Source organism: Bombina bombina, chromosome 4, assembly GCF_027579735.1.
Source record: "Bombina bombina isolate aBomBom1 chromosome 4, aBomBom1.pri, whole genome shotgun sequence".
Lineage (NCBI taxonomy): Eukaryota > Metazoa > Chordata > Amphibia > Anura > Bombinatoridae > Bombina > Bombina bombina.
Window position 1 is genome coordinate 460,926,024 of NC_069502.1, and position 20,491 is coordinate 460,946,514.

The 20,491-nt window shown below is 37.1% G+C and overlaps 1 protein-coding gene across 1 annotated transcript in view; it reads left to right on the top strand.

The window, feature by feature from the left end:
* The first annotated feature begins 275 nt into the window (after positions 1-275).
* VWA5B2 (von Willebrand factor A domain containing 5B2) overlaps positions 276-20,491 on the top strand; it is a 138,926-nt gene continuing 118,710 nt past the window's right edge. Inside the window, exon 1 of the mRNA XM_053710337.1 lies at positions 276-507. The gene's annotated coding sequence lies outside the window, so the exon portion shown is untranslated. The remainder of the gene's footprint in view (positions 508-20,491) is intronic.

Here is a 20,491-nt window from a genome sequence, read left to right on the forward strand (position 1 = left end):
GAACTAATCCTGTAAATTATAATTCTTATTAGGAAATCTCTGGCATATATTTTATGTTTGTTCCTACTAAATTAGAAATCTGTTAGTGGTTTGGCTCAAACCCTTTATTTCAGTTCATTGAGCAAGACTAAGTTAGAGGGGAGAATGAGCAGAGTGCACCTAGCCTGTGTTTCACTGCAGCCCAGAGACAGGAGGAGGCAGGGCAGTAGGAGGCAGCACCCACTGCACCCCTAGGGCTGAGAGGAAAGAGATCCCAACAAGCAGGAGACCGAGAAGTAAGGCTAAGGAGAAGAGGAAACTACAAGGGAGACAGACCGCACCCTGAGAGGCACTGCAGCACTGGCAGAGACCCAGGCAGCAGGAAGACGTCCTGTAGGTGTGTGAACGCGCGAGGATATAGAGCTTTTGTGAATACAACTCCCAAATCTTCTGCTGTCAGTCAGTTGTATCTTGACCTTTCACTTCCACCCCAGTCCAAGAAATCCTTCTTGAGGTTCCCCTACTCAGGTACGTTTCCTATCATTGCCTTAGACATCTCGAGACGCTTTTTTTCTGATTAAAATGTGGGGAGTTTCCAATAAGCTTTAAAGACGGCTTTAGCGATTTGCAGTAAATTGGGTAGTACTAGAGTCCTAGTGGTTGTCTTATTTTAAAACCCGGTAGCCGTGTGTGGCGAATTTTATTTTATAAAATAAACGCTCGTGGGTGTTTCAGTTTTAGGTGAGATCTGATGTTTTTTTTCCTCTGCTGCAGCTGGCTGTTTATAAGTGCATATAACATTACAACAAGTTCTCTATATAGTTTATATATTATATGCAAAGGGGCGTGTCTTTCATTGGTTCTCTACTTTATTAACCGTAAATAGATATTTTAGTTGTGATGTTCCTCAGGTGTTCTTATTCAGAATAACAGCTGAAATGCTCTGCACTGCAGTTCTTTTTCTATGCAGCCTGCAGGCAAAACCTTTGCATGTTGTTCCTTTTTAATGTAAGTGATTCTCTTTTTATGATAGATACTGTTTAGAAGCATCTGTTTTAAAATGCACTGCAGATATTCTCATTTAAATATTATATTTTCAGTTAAGATGACCTATAAGTGTCTCTCACTGCAGATAAGCTGCCCTCTTGGTACCTTTTATCATTTGGAATGTATGTGAACTGTCATGTGTTCACTTTCTTTTTCTAAGTGAGATCCACTGAAAGTGATTCAGTTTTCTAGGTGAACTGCCCTGGATATGGTTGTCTGACAGTGAAGAAACATATTAAATGTCTATGTAAATTGTATTAAACCTTTTTAATTTGATGTCCCCATAACAGCTTATATGAAATCTTACTCGGGACTGTATAGGGTTTACTTAAAGATGGTATAAATATAAGGTGTGTGCTACCAATAGTGGTGATATGAGGAACAAGTTGGTTGGAAAGTTAGGGAGTGTCTAACAAAACTGTGCCTAAGGATATCAGTGATGTAAATCTGGTCCTGGCTGCAGATAATGCTCTTTTAGGAGAGATGCCCTGAAGGTTTTTTTCCCCTTTATGACTGCTCTGTGGATGCCTACAAGAGAACTACCTACAGGGCATTAGCACAAATTATTAGTACAGGGCACAAGTTACTTGCTGGTGATTTTTCCATTAAGAAATTGTGCCACTGACTCATTACTGCTCCCTTTGTGCAGATCCATTGTTTATACCCCTGGGTTTGTTTATATTTATTTATCTTGGTTAAAGTGAATGTAAAGTTAACCCTTTCGTGACAGGGTTAAAGTGCCTACATCGGAACAACTGTTCCGATGTAGACAAATTGAAACTACGCGATCGTGCATACGATCGCGAGATTTCAATTATTGGATCGCATCTGGGGGGCGTCCCTACAATCCTAGGAACGCCCTCCAGACCGCGATTAAATCCCTGAAGCACAGAAGGCTTCAGGACAGCCGTTAGTTATGACGTTCCATTCCGTCATAACGGCTTTAAAGCCCAGTCTAATTATGACGGAATGGAACGGCATAACGGCTTTAAAAGGTTAAATGAGAGAGTCCCCGGTTTTTAAAAATACTCATAAAAACAGGGGCACTTTCATTCATTAAACTTTACTTTTAAGCGTTTTTAAATACTTACCTTTTTCCTTATGACAGCAGACCGGCGATCCTCCGCCCGCTTCTCATGCTGTACTTAGCATATTAATGAGGAAGCCGGATTCGTTATTGCTGTGCTAAGTACAGCAGGAGCTGCGGGAGGACGATCGCCGGTCTGCTGTCATAAGGAGAAAGGTAAGTATTTAAAAAGAAACAAAATGCTTAAATGTAAAGTTTAATGAATGTAAGTGCCCCTGTTTTTAAGAGTATTTTTAAAAACTTTCTCATTAAGCTTTACATTCACTTTAACCCATTCAACACTTGCTGCAAAATTGAAATCACAAGATTGTAGATGTGATTTCAAGGCCAGGATTGGATCATGGGGCACTGCCTAATTTGCTAGGCACCCCCCAGTCAATTCTTGAGTTCGTCAAAGGTGAGAGGCTGCAGGATGCCTTATAAGGTAGGACGTTCCATGCCATCCTTCGGCATTAAAGCCCATCGCTGTTAGGACGGCAAGAAGCAACTTAATGGTGTGAAGGGGTTAATAGTTGCTCACCTTTGTTTTATGCTATTCACAATATATTTGTATCATAAGGTTTAAAATGTTTTCATTGACCTATGAATGGGGGGGGGGGGAAATCTGGCCCTTCACTTAAAAAAATAAAATAAACAAAAACAAGTCATGGCGGACAAGAGCAAATCGATTGTCTTTGTGACATGCCCAAGGTCCTTAATGCTTAAATAATATTTCTTTTTTTAGATAAGGGATTGTGACTGGTGGCCTCAAGACTACATGCTGTCCTCTACACTAGTTTTTGGGGCTTCCAGGTAAAAGTAGAACTAACAATGTGTGCCACAGTTTTCTTGGTCCCAGAAAAAAAGCTGAATTAAAAAAAAGTGTGTTTTGGGGACTTTTTATGGGTGAGCCTAAGAGAGAGACCATAGCTGAAAAAGCCCTATGCAGGGAGAACAGAAAATAGAGGTACCTTACAACCTTACATAAATCTGGCTCATGCCACTGGACCTTCTTGGTAAATATATTATTTGTATGTTTAACATATATACATTTATATATGGCTGTTACGGCTTCTAAAATATTGATCTGTCATATGTTAGGAAATTGTCCATCGGTGTTTCAGGGATATTGCCTTTTCCGGGTTTGAGTAAGCGATGCATTATTTCTTTTATTAGAATGTTTTCGTGCATAGTTTTCTTTTTCACTATTCTGCACATGTTGGACCGATAGAACACAGCATTGTGTATATATTTTTAGCTTTATTTGTAATGTGCCAACAGATTTTGCAAAAAGTGTGCAAATAATAAGGATAAAACGGTGGAAGCAGACTGGGACAGAAGGATTATAGAACCCTGGTCTTTGGAGATCTTAAAATCTAAGTATTAGTTAGAGATGTAAGTGAATGTGCATGGGATTCCGATGAAATTCCAGATCACGTAACCACCTGAGTTGTCAAATTCCCTGGCAAATCCAGCAAACCTAACTATCCCAAGATAAATAACACACAAAAACACCTTTATTTGGTAGGTCTGACCACAGCCTGTTTATTAAATACAAAATGTTGCAAAATATAAATATCACCATCTCAAATCTAAAACAAGCAAGATGTACAATATTTAAAGGGATAGGAAAGCATTGTTCTGATAGAGCACGTCATTTTAAGACACTTTTAAATTCACTTCTGTTTTTAAATGTGCCGTGTTCTCTTGCTATCCCTTGAAAAAGAATACGCACATATCCTACACTAGTGGGAGCTAGCTGCTGATTGGTGCCTGCACGCATTTTCTTTTGGGATTGGCTAACTAGGTGTGTTCAGCTAGCTGCCAGTAGTGCAATACTGTTCCTTTAGCAAAGGATAACAAGAGAATGAAGCACATTTGATGATAGAAATAAATTTGAAAGTTGTTTAAAACTGTATGTTCTATCCGAATCATGAAAATAATTTTTGTGGTTTCCTGTCCCCTTAACTCAACAACTCAGTGGGGCTAGTCCAATTTCCAAAATACACCCCCTTTTCTTTGACCAGGCCAATACTCCATAATTTGCCTGTACATGGCAAAATACTGAGTCTACCATTCATATCCAATACCACTCCCATTGCCCAAAGAGCTGTGAACCCCCCCCCCCGTCCCAATACAAAATAACAAAAAAAGAGTAGGACGGGGAGGCCCTGACATACAGCCTCTCATGTGCCTCCCTTAAATACTTTAATACTCCTTCCTCTAGCCCAACCTCTCACAACCCACAAGGAGTCCTACCTTCCTCCCAGGAGTCAAATGCCCCTTCCCACTACTGATTCTCACATGTCTAGGTGCCATCTATACACTCTTAATGACTTATGAATATTCTTTGTAATGAATCTTCTCACAAAATTGTGGCTTTATAAATGTCTCGCCTTGCACTCTTGTATTTCTACTTCTTGCTTTCTCCAGCCTCACATAACTTGTCTGGAGCACTACATGACAAAACAAGTGCTGCCATCTAGTGCTCTTGCTAATGTATAACATTGTTGCCACACTACTGCCATACAGTGCTTCAGACATATGCACACTCTTGAGTTTACCTTCCTGATTTTCAATAAAGGATAATAAGAAAACAAAATTTGATAATAGAAGTCAATTATAAAGTTGTTTAAAATGTTATAACCTGTCTGAACCATGAAAGAAATATTTTGGGTTTTATGTCCCTTTAATTTTTTATTTTTTTTTAATCTCTTGCCTCATAAACCTAATTTATCATTATAGACTATGAGTACTAAATGCAAAACAACAGGATATTTTATAACATATGGCAACCCAACTGGCAATCAAGATAGGCCTAGAGAGCAGTTTGTGCCTGGGGTATCATTTAGTATCCAATGCTTGTTCATGATACCTACATATATCCTGATGTGTTCAGATAAATGATTAATCTTCGGGTAAACATGGCAGGGTCCATTCTACAGCTCCTGGAAACCTTGAGGATAACGGAGTATCCTGGAAACCAAAGAGAGAGGAAGGAATAGACTTTTTACATCTACAAATCTGTGGCAGGTGGCTAAACATGTTACACTGTTAAAAGAAATATATTGGAGTCTAGTTTAAAATGGAAATGCAATGTAGTTCTTAAATAATGTTTTTAAGGGCAGTGTAGATAAAGTATCTACTTTCATTTAAAGGGACACAAAATTAAACTTTCATGATTCAAGATAAAGCTTGTAGTTTTAAAATGCTTTCCAATTTACTTTTATTATCACATTTTGCACATTCTTTTTATATACACGCTTTCTTAGGAACAAGCTCCTACTGAGCATGTACACAAGTTCATAGAGTATACGTATACTATTCTGTGATTGGCTGATAGCTGTCAGATGATACAGGGGGCCGGCAAATGGAAGAAAAAATAAATTTGTCAGAAAAAAAAATCTACTACTTATTTGAATTTCAAAGTGTTATTGCATTTGTATTTTTATTATGCACTTGTTAGTCATGCAATTTTACTGTATTTAGTGGTCTTTTAAAGTGGCTATTATCTGGCTGCTGCACCTTTATAATCAACTACCTATTTTATTCAAGGTCTGCACATAGTTGCACGTAACGCTGGGAGTGTTTCTTTATATGCAAGCTCATCACCTATCCCTAGAGCTTAGTTGGTAGAGGGGGGAGGTTATAGACTGGGCAGGGAATCCTGGTTAACACCACCAGTGCCATGACCCAGAACATACAAGGTGTATGTACTTCTGTCACTGTGCAACATTGTGCTTCCAGCTGGGGAGCTTCATGCACATCAGTGCCCTTACCATCCCCAATACACTACAAGAGTTGCCACCAGAGACTCTTTTTGTGATAAGGTAAGTACCCTGTTTTTATAGAAGTTCCAGGAAGAGGTGATCAGTTTAAATATGAGGCACGCTAATTTAACATTCTTGGCCATGGAAACCCACTATGAATGTGCTTGGAGATCCTTGGGTTTCAGAGAGCATTTGCATTTGGTATCTATGTATTCTTAAGACTATTTACTCTTTTTATTTTATCTTTTTATTTCTACCTTCTACTAACTACATGCTGAGAAAGCTGCTAAACATCTGTAACATGAAGCAACATTTGTTTGTTTATATTTACACAAACTGATTAAATGCACTCACAGAAATGTTGGACATCACCAGTGTCAAACTTTATTGGCGTTTCGGGGACTAAAATATGACATCCCCTTCATCAGAATAAACAATAAGTGCAAATAGCATACTTTTATAGTATACAAAATGAACATGCCCTCCTCCCATGTGGCGCCAAACATCATGTGTGTGGAAAGCAGGCCATGCGTTCCAGCAAAACCGGAAGTGATGATTATGTCAATGCCGGTATGAAAATAAACACAAACATTTCTATAAGACATCAATTATGTGATCAAAGCATTTACATTGATCATATGTGGATCCAAAACCATGATAGTGCCTATGCTCATTACACACTAAACACAATTCATCACTTGCAATCTCATTGTGAACAATACATTGTGTATGGTGTTGCTATAGAAATGCAACAAACGTTTTGTAAACTTAAACATTGTCATACTTGTAACATTTGTTATTTCTTTATGACAATTCATCTCATAGTGTTGCCAACAAAACTAAGAACATTATATAAATATCGTTACATCATTATTCACCGTCAGACCATATTGATCACACAGTGTATACACAACAAGTTACTTATATTTGGTATTTCTGAATTTTTTGGATTCAGAATAACAGACTCATACACCCATATACTGAGAGTATATGGTAAGAAGAGTGACAGCATAATTCCAATGCAGGTAAGTTCCGGTGTAGTAGAGCTTACTGAGGATCCCAGTTCCACCTCACCCCAAAGGAAGGCATAGAGAAGAAAGAACCATATTTTGCAAGTCTTATTGTTATGAGGGTGGTGAAAGGCTTTTGTGGCAATGAGACTGTTACCGGTCATACATCCCAAACATTTCTAACAACCCCTTGGGTCATTGGCCAATTATTTTGAATAACAAATAACCAATACCACATTTTTTAATATAGGAATTTTTTATTATCACAACTTCTAGTCCAAAGATTAAGCACAAAAATTACATAGATTGATGAACCATTACTCTAAATATTTTTTATGGTTCTAAAATTGATTCACGGTGTATTCCCTATTAGCACATTATCCCACAACCTCACTTATAATTCTAAGCAATTTTCTCCCCTTTTTCTTTCCTTTTCATTTATTTAATAACCCGTCAACTTAGTTGGTACTTTTACATATAATGTGATATTAATCCCATATCCACTGTTATTTACCCTTAAATATAGTTGTAACTTTAACACGAACAATGTGATATTAATCCCACACCATCGGGATACATTATTTAGATTGTTTTTAACTTCACTTATTTGTTAAATGTATTTATTCTCATATGTCATTACTATTAGATTGCATATTATAATGATTGAATAGATGTTAATATAGCAATTTTAATAATTTCTTTACACGGTAATAAATATTGACATGTTAGATTATGCTAGCTGAGTAAAATTGATATACCTTACTGGTATAATATATTTCCTTTTTAGATTGTCAATTTTGTACTATTGAGACATTAAGTAGTCAGATTTTGTATATCCAAAATTGTAAAATTTATAACTATCACAAATTATAACTATTGGAGGACAAAGAAACCATGTACCCCTTTAAGAGGTGTGACAAACAGGTATCGTAATATGACCACTATAGGTAAGAGTATAAAAGGACTATTACAACGAAAGAGAGACATCTTGATAAAGGCCATGATTTGGGCTGAAACGCGTAGATGATCTTGTACTAGCTAAAATCAGAGTGCTCTGTTTAAAGCTGGATATTACACGGAGGATTCAACATTTAAATCTAACACCAAAAAGACTGCACCTGATTAGCCAATTCATTACATGTGACTTCCAAAGGCAGAAGAAGGATTGGAGCCGGAGAAGCAGTAAGTTGCAGAGAGTCAGCCTAAGGATACAAGTGCAAAATCAAGTGCTGCCACACCGAACATACGGAATAAGAGTGGTGAAGTATACCGGGTAATTATCCTAACAACGGGAAACTCATAGGAAAGCAGGTACCGTTTTTCAAAAATCTCCTAAAGAAAGCACTTGGGGTTCTCGATAATACCCCAGAATACTATAGGGACATATGAAGATTACCTGCAACGATATAGACTTTGATTAGTCCCCGCACTACAAAGTGGACTACCGAATACAGTAATATATAGATTAGGTTAACGCACTGTTCTTTAGCCCATAACAACTGAATATGGATAGGACCTCTTAATTTAGATTACCACCGGTGGTATATATTTTTAAATTGTTAAATTGTTTTTTAATATTTGTTGATTTTTTTTTCTTGATCAATATTTATTGGTTCTCATATGGGAAATAATTGTAATGATAAACTTACTTCTTTTTAATCCGACTGTTTGTGGTTTGCTTTTGTAGCGCATCTTCTCTCTTTTCTTTGATTTTTTTCTTAGAATTTCCTGCAGAGGATTTCCTTATTTCAAGTTGCAAATACAACTCATTTGTTAAACCGCATAATACAATTTTCTTTTTTCATTTTATTTATTGAAACTCAAATGCAAAGAACTTATGTTATGTGAATGTGACAAATTTAGAAATACTGTATCTCCATATTTAATATTGTTACAATATGACTTTTTATTAAAGTATACTGCTTGTACCTTACACTTAATGATCCACTATCCAGATTACCATTTTGGGCTTTGTTTAATTTGTCATCCTTTTCCTGTGTTAAAGGGACAGTCTACACCAGAATTTATATTGTTTAAAAAGATAGATAATCCCTTTATTACCCATTCCATAGTTAAGTTTTGCATAACCAACAGTTATATAAATACACTTTTTTTACCTCTGTGATTACCTTGTATCTAAGCCTCTGCAAACTGCCTCCTTATTTCAGTTCTTTTGACAGACATCCATTTTAACTAATCAGAGCTGGCTCCCTGGAACTCCATGTGTGAGAGCACAGTGTTATTTATATGACACACATTAACTAACACCCTCTAGTGGTGAAAACTGTCAAAATGCCCTGAGAGAAGAGGCGGCCTTCAGGGGCTTAGAAATTAGCATATGAACCTCATAGGTTTAGCTTTAAACTAAGAATACCAAGAGAACAAAGCAAAATAGGTGATGAAAGTAAAATGGAAAATTGTTTAAAATTACATTCTCTATCTGAATCATGAAAGTTTATTTTTGGCTAGACTGTCCCTTTAAGAGCTGTCCCATGCTGTATGACGTTTCCTGTGACTGTAAAAGTTTAAAGACCACATATAGTTTGTGTAGAAATCTCCTATGGAGCAGGATGCAATTCCCCTTCTGGAGGAAAGGGTATATATATGCCTTGATTTTTCAAATAAAGCCAGATATGTTTTTCCCTGCTTAACTAAGAACGTGTTCCTTGTGCTATCTGCAAAGGGTACATTGCTCTAGACTACCAGGTGCATGCTGAGAAGAGTCTGATATATTGGGATTATACAGTAACACTAACTTAGTGTAATACCCATGGCTCTTGTGACAGAAGTAGCTCTCTCTAAAACATGAAAATATTGGTTTCAGCTATGTTTTAATTAAAATTTGAAATAAAATCACTCCAATGCCAAATATAAAAAAAAAAACTTGGAAGTATAATTATATATGGACAGAGCACCCATGCCATACCCCTGGCAGCACACTCACAATCTGCTGGGTGCATTTCCCCTAGCTTGGAAATTAAATTTCAGAGCAAAACTTATTTTTTTGGGTATATTTATACTAGCTACCCCCCCCCCCCCACACACACACGCTTTATTGATCCCCAGAAAATATCTGTCTCTTAGATTTTCAACAAATTTTGTCAAGCCCTGCCCTACAGTATAACATCCTGCTGGTCATGAATTTTAAGTGAAAGTAAGATTATATACAGTATATGTGTGTGTGTATGTGTGTGTATATATATATATATATATATATATATGTGTATGCATGTGTATGGGTATATTCTATATATATAATATATACAGTTGCATGCAAAAGTTTAGGCACCCCAGAAAATTTCCATGATTTTCATTTCTAACTAACTAGTCCTAAAGCCCATGTACACAGGCCAATTTTTTAGTCTCTCTCACTCTCACTCTCTCACTCTCTCTCTCCTGTATGCTTTCTAAGGCCAAGTGTTTGTCTCTACTGCGCATGACGGCTTCAGACAAACACTAGGCCTTTTATAATATAGGATTGGGTGTTTTGAATCAGCAATTTCATTTTGATCTATCAAATAACTAAAGGACACAGTAATATTTCAGTAGTGAAAGGAGGTTTCTTGGATTAACAGAAAATGTGCAATATGCATCAAAAAGAAATTAGACAGGTGCATAAATTTGGGCACCCCAACAGAAATATTGCGTCAATACTTAGTAGAGCCTCCTTTAGCAGAAATAACAGCCTCAAGACGCTTCCTATAGCCTGTAATGAGTGTCTGGATTCTGGATGAAGGTATTTAGGACCATTCCTCCTTGCAAAACATCTCCAGGTTCACAAAACATACAAAAGTAATCTAAGCACCAGAGCAGAAAACCCCTTATCTCCAAACTAGAAGCAGTCACTTAAGAGTCTCTGTATTATCACAGTATAGTAGTAATATAGCGGCACACTGTTTAGGAAAAAAGACTATCACTCACATTTCAATGATAACGTAGATCATCCGATCAGCCAGGAAACCCTCTTAGGATCCCACATTCTGTGTTTCACTCCTTCCGCTGTTTGGTTCCTTGTAATCCTGTGAGCACTGTTTCACCTGTGCTCAGGCGCCGTTCAGCCACTGTGTATACCAGATACAGTCCCAGTTGGAAATCCTCTAGCCCATTAGCCGTCCAGGTAGTAAATCACAAAAAGAGAGCTGATGCTAGAGCGGCTAAAAAGAAATCCTTTATTTGAAAAATACCGTGCATTAAAAGTAACCAACGAGGGTAATACAAGCATAACTAGAAAATTAAAATTTCAAACAGACATCCTCACAGAAAGGACGCGTTTCGGGTTGCCCCATATTCACACATAGCTGTGAAAGTATCCTGTTCTTATGTTCTTACCTGCACACTCACACCTGATTAGTAATTAATTATTTTCAAGTCAGACTTGCTGTTTTAACTCTGTCATTGCTTGATTTGTCCTGCTGTTAAAACCACTTGTTGAATTATTAGCGTGATCTAAGTTAAGGTTACATATGTGATTAATGTTTTAAACTTTTTATTCTATATTGCGATTATCACATTAAGACAATCTAGCGCTATACTATCTATATATATATATATATATATATATATATATATATATATATATATATATATATATACACTATTTATTTGTAATCTAATCCTTTGTTTGCTATTTGAACATTTAGACATACCTTGGACTTTATACAAATTAATGGTATTCTGTCACTTAAGCAAATTAATGGTATTCTGTCACTTTTGCCTTTTAATACTCGTCAGTGAAAGATATATAAAGTTGTGGAATTATATTTTACACTAGTTTGTTGATGCATATGTTTAGCGTATTACACTGAATGTTGCTATATTAACTTGACAATATTGTGTCATCTGAAGTTCTTTATAATGCAAGTTTTAAACATGCTATCACTTCTACTTTTTGATCCTTGTTTGTAATGTATATTCGTGGGTATATTTGTCTATTCCACTGTTTGATTCTTGTTTGTGATACATATGTGGATATAATTTTAACACTTTATGCTGGCGTATGTAATTAGTATTTTACACTTTATTAAAATATTTGAGCTATGTGATTTGAGGAATTGGCACATAATTCTGAGGATATAACTTCTTTTATAACATATAAGTATCCAAAAAGAGGTGTTCCCCATAGATAATACAAACCTATGAGGCTAGTAGGTCACAACGATAGTGCTTGCTTCCTAGGGCTAAACTCCCAAGATTGTATATCTCTCAACGTTATCTAAACCTATATTTATACACTCATACTGTCAATATATGAAACCATCCAATCAGATAAGATTTAAGAGAGTCATATATAAGTACTATTTCAAAATTCCCTCAGCAAAAGACAATATGTATAGATATTTTGTAACAGATATTCTAAGCTATTCATCTTACATGATATTGTAATTTGGAATGGCGTATTGTTAGGTCTCAAAATCAATATCCTATTTTTAAAAGAAAGTTGGAAAATAAGATTATATGACTGCTTTTAAATCAACTATTAAAGGTCTAATCTACAACTGAAAGATAGCGTTATCCCTATATCTCACTCAGTAGTCACATGGCTGCAATATGACTCTGGATGGATCCTAGGGCGTATATATTACTAGGTTTCATGTTTTAAGAAGAGCATCTTTAGTGCCTTCATTATCACATTCTATCAGTGATTGAGTTCAAGCTATTATGTACTTCCTTGTGTGGTTGTATGGTGGTTTTGATAGCAACTTATCTTTCCCAGTGGTTCATAATATCATACACTGAATTGAACCCATTGGGATATCTGGTTTCAAGTTGGAAGATCCAGAACGCTTCTCTACGGGCTAATTCTTTATCTCTGTCCCCACCCCTTTTTGGGCTTTTTACTAGTTCTATAGCTTGCCATTTAAAGGGGCTAACTGACTGATTATGCCTATGTATTAAATGTGTGGCTAGTGCGGAGCATTCTGTTTTACAGTTGATGTTGCTTAAATGTTCACGAATACGGGACCTCACCTCCCTAGTGGTGAGGCCCACGTATTGTAGCTTGCATTCAGTGCATGAAATTAGATAGACTATATAACTTATACTGCAATTTATACATTGTGAGGTATTATAAGTTTTGCCTGTTCTGTATGATTTAAATTCTGGAGTTACTAATATATAGTCGCAGGCTTTGCATCTTGTGCTTCCACATTTAAAGGTGCCTAAATGGGTAAGCCAACTGCTACCTCCACTTTTCTTTGGAAGTACTGTGGGTGATAAAACATTAGCTAGAGTCATTCCTTTCTGATAGGAAAAACGACATCCTGTATTTACTACCTTTTTCAGTTTAGTATCTGCCAGTAAAATTGGCATATGTTTTTTGATTACTTTGCAAATCTCATAGTATTGGTCACTGTAGTTGGTGACAAAAGTTACCTGATTTTTATTGGTCAGATATTTATCATTACTGATTTTGTCCTCTAAGATTTGTTTTCTAGGGATAGATTCTACCTCTTTACGTGCTTTTGAAATAATCTTAGTATTATATCCTCTCTGTATTAGGTCTTTACTGAGCCTCTCACATTCTCTTTGATAAGCCTCTTCCGTTAAGCAATTCCTCTTCATACGTACAAACTGCCCTTTGGCAATAGCTCTTGCTGTATTTTTGGGGTGATTACTTGAGCTATGAAGAAGGTTATTTTTGGCTATAGGCTTCCGATATGTGTATGTCTCGATCTGTTTTGTGATAACATTAGCTGATAATGTGACATCTAGATAGTTTATCTTAGTGTTATGCGTTTCCATGGTGAACTTGATACCTATTTCATTAGAGTTTAAGAAATCTAAGAATTTTTTCAAAATTAGCGCTAGTTACATTGGAACACTGATATCTTTCAGGAATCCCTGAATATCCCTTGACATGTATATATATTTTTTTAGAAGACATCCCAAAGTATTGATCTAGGCCCATTTTGGTATATTTCATGCCACCATTTCACCGCCAAATACGATCAAATAAAAAAAATTGTTCACTTTTTCACAAATTTTTTCACAAACTTTAGGTTCCTCACTGAAATTATTTACAAAAAACTTGTGCAATTATGGCATAAATGGTTGTAAATGCTTCTCTGGGATCCCCTTTGTTCAGAAATAGCAGACATATATGGCTTTGGCGTTGCTTTTTGGTAATTAGAAGGCCGCTAAATGCTACTGCTAATCACACATGTATTATGCCCAGCAGTGAAGGGGTTAATTAGGGAGCATGTAGGGAGCTTCTAGGGTTAATTTTAGCTTTAGTGTAGTGTAATAGACAACCCCAAGTATTGATCTAGGCCCATCTTGATATATTTCATGCCACCATTTCACCGCCAAATGCGATCAAATAAAAACAAAACATAACATTTTTCACAATTTTAGGTTTCTCACTGAAATTATTTACAACTTTTGCAAGTATGGCATAAATGGTTGTAAATGCTTCACTGGGGTCCCAGTTGTTCAGAAATAGCAGACATATAAGGCTTTGGCGTTGCTTTTTGGTAATTTGAAGGCCCCTAAATGCCTCTGCGCACCACACATGTATTATGCCCAGCAGTGCAGGGGTTAATTAGGTAGCTTATAGGGAGCTTGCAGGGTTAATTTTAGCTTTAGTGTAGAGATCAACCTCCCACCAGACACATCACACCCCCTGATCCCTCCCAAAGAGCTCTCTTCCCTCCCCCATCCCACAATTGTACCCGCCATCTTAAGTACTGGCAGAAAGTCTGCCAGTACTAAAATAAAAGATATATTTTTATTTTTGTAAAAATAAATTATAGCATATTTACATATGCTGCTGTGTAGGATCTGCCCCCAGCCTCCCTGATCCCCCCCCAAACAGCTCTCTAACCCTCCCCATCTACCTTACTGGGAGCCATCTTGGGTACTGGCAGCTGTCTGCCAGTACCCAGTTTAGCATAAAATATATATTTTTTTTTAATTACATTTTTTTTTTTTTCTGTAGTGTAGCTTCCCCTCCCATAGACCAACCCCCTCCCAGATCCCTTGGATAATTTTTTATTGCTTCCCCCCTTTATCCCACTTATTGTTCCAAAATTTTCTGTAGTGTAGCGGTTCCCACCCGCTCCTTCCCCGTGCACGCGCCTGCCCGCCGCCCCCCATGCACGCGCGCGCTCCCGACAACCCTGCCCCCTATCCCGCCCCCTCACTCTTCTGGACTTCGTCGATGGCCACCCACCCACCTCCCATGTCTGCTCCCACCCACCAACGATTGCGGCCATCGATGCCCGGTGCAGAGAGGGCCACAGAGTGGCTCTCTCTGCATCGGATGGGGGAAAAATGTTATTGCAGGATGCCTCGATATCGAGGCATCACTGCAATAACAAGAAAGCGGCTGGAAGCGATCAGGGTCGCTTCCAGCCGCTTTAAACCCCTAACGTCGTACAGGGTACGTCGCTGGTCTTTAAAGACCAGTTTGTGCAAGACGTACCCTGTACGACTCGTGTCGTTAAGGGGTTAAAGGGATACTAAACCCACATTTTTTTTCTTTCATGATTCAGATAGAGCATGCAATTTTAAGCAACTTTCTAATTGACTCCTGTTATTAATTATTCTTTGTTCTCTTGCTATCTTTATTTGAAAAAGCAAGAATCTAAGCTAAGGAGCCGGGCCATATTTGGTTCAGAACCCTGGATAGCGCTTGCTGATTGGTGGCTACATTTAGCCACCATTTAGCAAGCACAACCCATTTGCTGGGTTGACAATTTAAAAGCTTTTTCTAGAATATTTTATGAAGTATTTTTGACAAAATAATTTGGACTTTAGATACAGTTACAGAAGCTTTAAAAGACATATTTCTAGGGGGGGAGTGTCCAACTACCGACCAAGATGGCTGCTGTTAGTTAGTGCTCCAACTTGATGTGGATATAAACTGCAGTTTACTCTTTTTTTGGACCTGCAGATCTTACTTCTTGTGTGGGATCTGAGACTACTACTACTCAAGGAACAGTTTCACACAATTTTTTCAGATCATCGTGAACCAGCAGACCTGTTTAGGGAAGGTACGCAACAGAGGCCTTGAAACGGCCCATACCTTTCTCTACCCCCTTCATCATATTGATCTTGTCAGTCTAACCAGTCATTTGCGCTGATGTAAATTCATTGTTTTACTGAAGAAATCTACTAGCATATATCTTGTAGTGTAAACTACTTGCTAATATTATTTAATTGGAGAAACGGCCACAGCTGAAAGTTACTGGGAGCCACAGACTTTCTGTGTGAGTTAACATGAGGGAGTCTTTTGCACTAACCTTGCTGGGGACACTGGACCGCCTTTTGAGTGCTCATTTCTTCCGCCTTGAAGAGATCTTATGAGATCAGTGGAAAGGGGATGACCAAGCCATGCCACCGGGAATGCTGACACTGCCTTCAGAGAGTGTCTTGGTCATGCGAGCGGAGTCTGGTCTAAGTGAGGGCGACGAGCAAGAAAGTATTGAGCCATTACAGTGTGAAGTAGCCTGTATGCCAGCCATTGATAGGGCAATGGTAGTATCAGACACCGATAGAAACCTAAAAGAGTGTTCTCTCCCTTGTTCGATATGCCCGAGCAGGCTGCACATAAAACACCGGATGACGCAGCAACAGATAATCTCAAGGCAGAGATAGATGTAACGCATGTGGGACACAGAGGATGCATACTATCTACTCCAACTATAAATCGGAAGCTCAGTGAGGTAAGAAGCCGACTAATGGCCGGTACTGGAAAAGAGTCACGCAACCAGGAGTACCTTGACACTACATGGATGGGACTAAGGCAGACATTAGAGGCACTGGGATCTGTTGCACTCCCTAGTTTGTTGGATAGCCCTTTTGATCCGGAAGGCTATAGTGCTTTTACCATTGTTGAGATGGAAAGCCCTTTTGATCCGGGAGGTTATTGTGCTTTCAACTTAGTTGGGTCCGGATAAAATATCAGTCCAGCGCTAAATAAAGATGGGCTCATATTTGAACTGCATTAATCGGCTGATCTGATATTGGACAGAGACCTTCTTCACACTATGCAACAAGCTATTGGTAATATGCCTGAAGATATTACTATTCAAGAGTCTGAGTTCCATGCTATACATAGAGTGTCTGGTCAGCCGTATTTTATTTAATTGTTGTTTAGTTTGTTCTTTTTTTAGTCCTACATGTTTTGTTTCCTCTTGCTTATGCATGTATATGTGTATGGGGTGGCCGATATGTATATTAAGGCCTCAGTTCATGTTTCCAATAAAGATATAGGTTAAGGGGAAAAATTAGGAGAATCCGGAACCCTGTCTTTATATCTTGATATATTCAATAGTACCGTAGTTTATAATTCTTGCTTATTTATGTTGAGTAAGTAGGTGAACTATTAGCATAGTCATGCGAAAGCTTATACACACTCAGTTATTTATTAGGTAGATGTAGTGACTCACAGTTTTTTAAACCATGATGATAGTAAGTCTAGCTATATTATGAAACGGTCAAGATCTCTGAAGAACTCCTCCATGTATTTGTACAGCGTGTAGCTTAAGAGTAGAAGTTACCATATATTTCTTGTTATTTAGATTATATATTTGCCTATAGTTACCTGGGACATTATATAGAACAAAAGATAGGTATATTTCACATATAAAATAGATTATATTGTGGGTGTAATTTAAACAGTGCTCGTGTATTCTTTTTATGTTTTGTTTTTCTCTTAAAGTTCTTCAAGCGGGCTAGTATCATATACCTCTATACTTGTTAGCACAATTTAAAAGTTTTAAATTAAGGGCTCTTAGGATCAGCTCCATAGGTGTTTATATTTACATTGAGATGTGATTTTAGATCTTGTCAATTGTATATTAGTCGGTGCATTCATTATTAAATGCAGACTAATTTAACTGCTATAATTTCCTAATCCCCATCAGGTATCTTAAATTATATCTATATAATTGTTATACTTGCGGTCCCTCCCATATATGTATATATATGATACTTTATGTTAGACTCTCCCCTATAGTTGGATTATTATATTTTGGCCCTTTATGGAAGATAACTAATACTAGTAATACTATGCAAACAGAATATATGTGCTATGTTTTCATAAGGTAATGAAGATATATATTGCTGTTCTTGTATATAAATTCATGTGACATAATGAATACAAAGAGGAAAAAAAAAAAAAAATGGGATTAACCATTCGGGATCCAAAAGTGGTCTCATATTGTTCACGACTGACCTCTGTACCATTACGTTTCCACTAGAACTAGGAGGTCCAAGAGTGATCTCAGCTGCTAATTGGAGGGCATATAGTTTGTGTGACAAGCTCTGTGTCCATTAACATTGTTGAATATGGCCATATACATGTATTTTGTCAATTGTGTTTTGATTATTTAAGTCATATATCTGGAAACTATTTCTATGTACAGACTTTATGGCTATGTAATGTTTGCTTGTTCTGTTTTGAATCCCAATAAAAATATATAAAAAAAAAAAAAAAAAGACATATTTCTAGTGTGTTTGTAGGGTTCATACACGATTGATGTGAAACATCCATAGGGGTCTATTTATGAAGCAGCGGATGCTGCCTCCGACCCACTCCGCTTAGTTTTAACTCCTTTTCAGTCTTTGTGCGCGTTCACAATGTAGTTGCGCATGCGTACAGGATATGCAGCTTAGACTGATTGACATTTACTAAATGAGCATGCACATTAGTTTACTAATTCTAGGGAGCACACAAGAAATGTGACGTATATAGTGGGTGGTATCACTATGTACGTCACATGTAAGCAGGCAAAAATAATACAGTGGGAGGGAGATTAGCTAAACGATCATCTGGTTAGTATTTTATACACATATTTACAACTAATACAGTTACATTTTTGAATAATTATATAAGCGTTTGGAGTTAAAACAATAAGATTGAATCAATAGATATTACAAAATAATTGATTGTTTATCATCACTTTAAAGTTAAAGTTCTGGATACATATGGTGAAGAATAGGTGCTGAACAATTAATTAAATGTCTATAGTAATTGTCAAAGCCTAGGAAAATGTGTAGTCCTTTAAGAGAGATAGGCACAGGCCAGTTGAGTATAGCTGCCTCCTATGGAAATTATATCCAAGAATGTCAATGTGGTCCTTTTTCAAAGGACCATTTTTCTAGCTTGGCATAGAGACATGAAGACCTTGCCATCTGTTCCTATATGATTATGGTGTTTTTTTAAAAATCTGTGAGAATATTTAACATTTCATCAAGATATACCATGACATAAATATTCAAGAGGTCTTGGAACACAATTTGTGAAGGCCTGGGAGATGGTTTGAGCATTACAAAGACTGAAGGGTATGGCAAGTTGCTTACAGTGACCAAAACAATTATTAAAGTGAATGTAAAGTTAACCCTACCCGGGGTGTTTAGTCCCTTTGCATAATCGTAATGGCCCAGGGAAAACAAGGATTAGTTGTTTTTAAGAATCGTCATCTGTCAATCGGACAATATGGTGGGCGGGAGAGCTGCGCTTATCGGCAGAGCGGTAAAAAGGTAAACATAAATATAAAAAAGTTCAGAAAATTAAACTCTACCTCATTTTTAAAAGTGAGCAAGGATGAGCATTTAGGAAACTTCCAGTAAAATGTCAATAGCACAGTCCTAAGTGAGATGAGGTGGTAAAACAGCCACCTCTTTTACAAAGAATAGATAATGAGTCACCCCCTTGTTTCTCTATTGCTTTCTCTAAGAAGTCTCAGTATTGTGAGGTGCCTCAAATAATTTTTAGAAGTCCATATTTTAGCTTGAGAGTTGTTTATCTCAGTATGCAGGGTTTTAGATGTGAAAGAGATGTCAACAGTAGAATATAATGCTCCAAAAACAAAGCCCAAAGATGATGTTTTTGACCATCAGCAGCTTGGCAACATGTACCCAGATGGATATAAATATTAAGAAACAATTCCAAACTATCTGGAATGACCTGGAAGATCTGGATACATATGGTGAAGAATAGGTGCAGAAAAACGTTTTCTTTCATGTAAGTGGCAAGAGTCCATGAGCTAGTGACGCATGGGATATACATTCCTACCTGGGGGGGGCAATGTTTCCCAAAACTCTAAATTCCTATAAATAGACCTCCCACCTCACTCATACTTCAGTTTTACAGACTTAGCCTTCGTTGGAGGATGGTGAAGCAAGTCGTGTTTGATTTCTTCTGTGAAAGGCGCTTCTAAGCATTTTGAAGCCCAGTTCCTCTCAAAGTACAGTGTTTGTCTAAGGGATGTGAAGGGAGTATTTGCCTAATGATGCCATGTTTGCACCTATGGGAAATCTATTCTAAGGCTCTCTGTAAATGCGGTCGTGGGGATTCATCTGCCACCTCCCTTTACAGATCGACATTATACTCTACCATTACCTCTGCTATAATGTTTCAGTACTGGTTTGGCTGTTTGCTATATGTGGATGGGTGTCTTCAGGTAAGTGTGTATATATATATATATATATATATATATATATATATATATATATATATATATATATATATATATATATATATATATATATATATATATATATAATTTTTTTTTTTTTTTTTTTTAAGACACTCTCAGCTATGTTTAGCACTTTATATTTTTAACTTTTTAAATATATATTGCTTACATTTGCCATGAGTCAGGTCTATGTTT